A 5,089-nucleotide genomic window follows, 5' to 3' on the forward strand; every position below is an offset into this window, starting at 1 on the left:
GGCGGATCACGAGGTCAGGAGATCGAGACCATGGTGAAACCCCGTCTCTACTAAAAATACAAAAAATTAGCCAGGCGTGGTGGCGGGCGCCTGTAGTCCCAGCTACTTGGAGAGTCTGAGGCAGGAGAATGGCGTGAACCTGGGAGGCGGAGCTTGCAGTGAGCCGAGATTGTGCCACTGCACTCCAGCCTTGGCGACAGAGTGAGACTCCGTCTCAAAAAAACAAAAAAAAAAACAAAAAAAAACCCCCATAAAACTCAATATTATATATATTTAAAAATACATATTTAAAAGTGTTAGTTAATAGATATGTAACATATGAATGGGAGATGGAAAACAAGAGGTCTATTTTAACAATGAAGACAGTTTACCTGAAAAATAAAACAGGAATGGTACCTCATTCAAACTGGTAAATTGCCATAAATTGAAGGATAAGACTCACCCGTGAACTATGTACCTAAGGCCCAAGAGAAAAAAAGAGGCTGGGCACCGTGGCTCACAGCTATAAACCCAGCACTTTGGGAGGCCAAGGTGGATGGATCACTTGAGGTCAGGAGTTTGAGACCAGTCTGGTCAAATGGTGAATCTCCAACTCTACTAAAAATACAAAAATTAGCTGGGCGAGGTGTCACGTGCCTGTGATGCCAGTTACTCAGGAGGCTGAGGCACAAGGATCACTTGAACCCGGAAGGCGGAGGTTACAGTGAGCTGAGATGCATCACTGCACTCCAGCCTGGGCAACACAGCAAGACTCTGTCTCAAAAAAAAAAAAAAAAAAAAAAGAAGAAGAAGAAGAAGAAGAAGAAGAAGAAGAGAGTTAGTGTAGAGGAAGAGAAGAAAAAAAGATTACTGTGTATTAATTACTGAAGTTGGTGGCAATGTTTTTTGAAAAAAACTCTCTAAAATTCTGAAAAATTGTTTAAAAATATGAAAATAAAATCTAAGTGCCAAATCATATACAAATGATAATGTAGAATAATCTTTTCATTGAAAATGAGACAGAAAATGCAAAAACTAGGATATTCCTTGTTTAAAATCTTGGAAAGAAAAGCAAATACCATTACTTTCCTCATCCCCATAAGGAAAAGCTAATGTGTAAACTGTCTTTGTGGTAAATGTTTTTCCAGGTTAAATATTTGCCTACACATTAAGTTATCGATTTATTGACAAATATTTTCCTCACCATAAACATGGCAATCAGACTTTATAACAATATACACACATCTAAGAGAAGGACAGTGGGCTTTACCAACTATTGGAAATCATCTATTGTTTTTGGATTTAAAAACAACTTCTTAGTTATAAAAATAATACACGTTTATTTTATCAAAACTTTAAAAATACAGATAAGCAATTAAAAACAGTAAGAAAGACTTAATTTCTAGAGCAGAGATAACTATAGTTGGTATACAAACTTACACACAGTCTTTGTATGTATATGGAGAGACAGGTCATGAAGGTCATTCCATATCAATGAATGTCAACGACCAAACTAAATCTTAATAGGTGAAAGTATCCCATAGCATGTTGATTTATTTACTTTGGGCATTTGTGCTGTTATTTGCCACATGATTTCAGTTACTATCCTATATTGCAGGTTGAGCAGCCCTAATCAGAAAATTTGAAATTTGAAATGCTCTGACATCCAAAATGCTCCAAAATCTGAAACTTTTTGAGTGCTGTGATGGTGCCACAAGTGGAAAATTTTACACCTGCTCTCATGTGACAGGTCACAGTCTAGATGCAGCCAAAACTTTATTTCATGCACAAAATTATTAAGCACAAATTACCTTCAGATTCTGTGTATAAAGTTCCATATGTATTCAGCATAAAAGAATGTCCTATTTAGACTTGGGTGCCATCCCCAAGATATCCTATTATTTATATGTGAAGATTCTAAAACAATTCCAAAAGTCTGGAACACTTCTGGTCTGAAGCATTTTGGATATGGGCTATTCAATCTGTATTTTCTGAGATTTACCTTCAGAAAAAGTATTACTGGAGTGAACAAAACAAATGCTTTTAAGGATTTTTAAAAAAAATTTGGTAAAGTTGGACAAGTTAAGAAAAATCTGTGTCTCTGTACACCTGTCAACGTGAGGGATTTTTCCTTTGAAAGTGAAACTCTGAGAATTATATGTAACTGTGCATGTATGTGTATAAATAGAAAGGTGATAGACTTTATTAATATTGTTGCACAATTATCTGTTTGAATGGAAAATTTCCATATTGAATAAAATAATTTTATATTATAAAGTAATGAATTATTAGTCATAGATGGCAGAAATATACTGATGACTGTTTTTTCTTCTGAAATATATTTTACATATATTTGATTTTTATGTTTGTTTTACTGTCATGAATCTATAAAATATTTATTTAATTTTTTTCTTTGGTAAATGATTAATTTTGATTTTAACTTTATGTATTTAAGAATTATTGGCTTCCCTACGCGAACAAATTAGAGCTTACTGAATGTACTGAAAGATGATTAAAATAAATAAATATATTTTAAAACACAGGAGTTAAAAGTGCTTTCTGTTTTTGAGCATTTGGCTTGAAATAAAATCAAATAACATTTAAATTTAAGAAAAAGTAGGGGGTTGGTTATGAATATTATTGTGAGATATGAATAAACTTTAGAAATATGTCAACATTTTAAAATATTTTATTGGGATTTTATTAGATTTTAAACTGATACAAATAACTAAGACATTTCTTAGAAAATAGCTTTCAGATACTAATTTAATGAATTGTTATTAATCATATTGTTTGTGATATTGTCACTTTGAGATTCATGAGAAACATGCTACTTAATATGGAAATTAATAACATTGTATTTCCGATCCCTGATTTCAAACTTTTTTATTTTTCTGAGAATAGAAATTAAGGGACTTGTCAAAAATTAAATTGCAGTCTAGTACTTGGTCTATCATTTAATTTTGGTACAGCAGTTTTATCTTCATGATGTTACTAAGTAATTTTATTACTTTTGATACTCCCCCCTGCCCCGGGGCAATCGTTAGTTCGGAAAACTCAAGCTAAATGAAGTCCACTGACACAGAGCCCATATTTCATCACAGCATCTGGTTTTTAAAATCTTTCAAAAGAAATATCATTATTGTAACCGTTTCTTTCTTTATTTTTTAGCTGGGACTATCTGACTTCTCTACTAAGCTCCATGAACCTAAAAGCACATCATCTTGATCACTGCTATATCTCTTGAGATAAGTGATTGTATGAACAACATACTCTTTTATGTTTAAATTTAGATACCAACAGAATCATGCTTACCTCTATTTAAAATTGTTTCAAATTTCTACAAAGAAGAGAAAGGAGGCAAGTGGCTGATGTGGGGGTGGGAAATGGTGAGATGTTCCTCAAAGTTTCAGTGTACAAAGGGTATAAAGTTTCAGTTAGGAGGAATAAATTCTGAGAGTCTATTGTACAACATAGTGACTATAGTTAATAATAATGTATTGTAAATTGAAAATTGCTAAAACACTAGATCTTAAATGCTCTCACCACACACACACAAAGATAAATATGTGAGGTGATGGATATGTTGATTAGCTTGATTTAACCATGTCACATATGTCAAAACATCACGTTGTATACCACAAATATATGCAATTTTTATTTCTTAATTATATCTCAATAAAGCTGAAAAATAAATAAATGAGAAAATAATAATACTGAAAATTATACTGTTTCCTTGATAGTTTATGTGGAACAAAGAACCTAGCATTTTTGTTGGTAACAACAACAAATAATTTCTAAAAATGTGTTCTAATTAAGTTATGTCATCAACCTATAGGTAGTTGCCTGGAGATGAATCAGCACATGATTCTAGACTGAGCGTTTTTAAAGTCATTCTTTTGAAATGTAGAGGTAGATCAGGAGTGGTGGCTCACACCTGTAATCCCAGCACTTTGGGAGGCTGAGACAGGAGGATCACTTGAGGCCAAGAGTTTGAGACCAGCCTTGCCAACTTAGCAAGATTTTATCTCAACAAAAATAAAACATAAAAACAATTAGCCAGGCGTGGTGGTGTGCACCTAGAGCCCAGCTACTTGGGACACCTGAGCCCAGTGTTTCAAGTCTGCAGTGAGCTATCACTGCACTCCAGCTTGGGTGACAGAGTAAGGCTCTTTCAAAAAAAGAAAAGAAAGAAAAGAAAGAAAAAGAAAGAAAGAAAGAAAAATGTGGAGGACTAAAGGGTGGGAAGGTAAATTTTTATCTACCAATGCTGGCTGTGCTAAAGCTGCCAGAGAAGGTATAGTGGACTTTCAAAGAATTAGAATAAGCTACCCACATTAGGAAGTATAAATGTGGTTATAAAATGTATCCTTAAGATCTCTATGGCTATTTTCATGCTTATATCTTTTGTTCCTTTTACTTTGCAATATTTTCTTCTAAATACTTATTTTGGAGTTACTGTTTGAACAGTTTCTTCTTTGAAATTAATACTCATAATACACCTTGCAAAACTTTTCAATATTATCTTGTACATTCGATTTAGATAGTATCTTTCGTATACATTAACATCATGAATATGAAATCTGCTGGATTGCCCCATAGAACTGATGTTTATGGTTATTTTGAATCAACATAGAAATTGCCCCTCTCAGTCTTAAAAAATAAGAAAGTTATAGTTGTCTTATCAGCATTCCTTTCTGAGGAGACCAACTCTCAGACCTCCCAGATAGTAACAAGGATCTGAAACTTACCAGAACACCACATCTGAACAATGAGGTGCCAGACTCCTCACCTGTCATGATTGCCTAACCAATCACCTGCTCTTGTTGACCAACTCCTCTCACTCCTCCCTAATTCCTATTTACTTGCATAAATTTACATTCCTTCCCTACTATATAAACCCCCGGTTGCAGTTGGACAGAGAAATGGATTTGAGACTTTATCTCTCATTCTCCTTGGCTATAGCACTTGAATAAAGTCTTTTCATCATCAGTGCTCGTTATTTCAGAGATTGGCTTTCTTTGCTGTGAGCAACAGACCTAGACTGGATCCCTGGTGTTCCATAACAAATAAATATCTACTGAGTTTTATTTTTTTCAGTGATGTGATT

The sequence above is a fragment of the Hylobates moloch genome, unplaced genomic scaffold, assembly GCF_009828535.3.
Source record: "Hylobates moloch isolate HMO894 unplaced genomic scaffold, HMol_V3 SCAFFOLD_16, whole genome shotgun sequence".
Lineage (NCBI taxonomy): Eukaryota > Metazoa > Chordata > Mammalia > Primates > Hylobatidae > Hylobates > Hylobates moloch.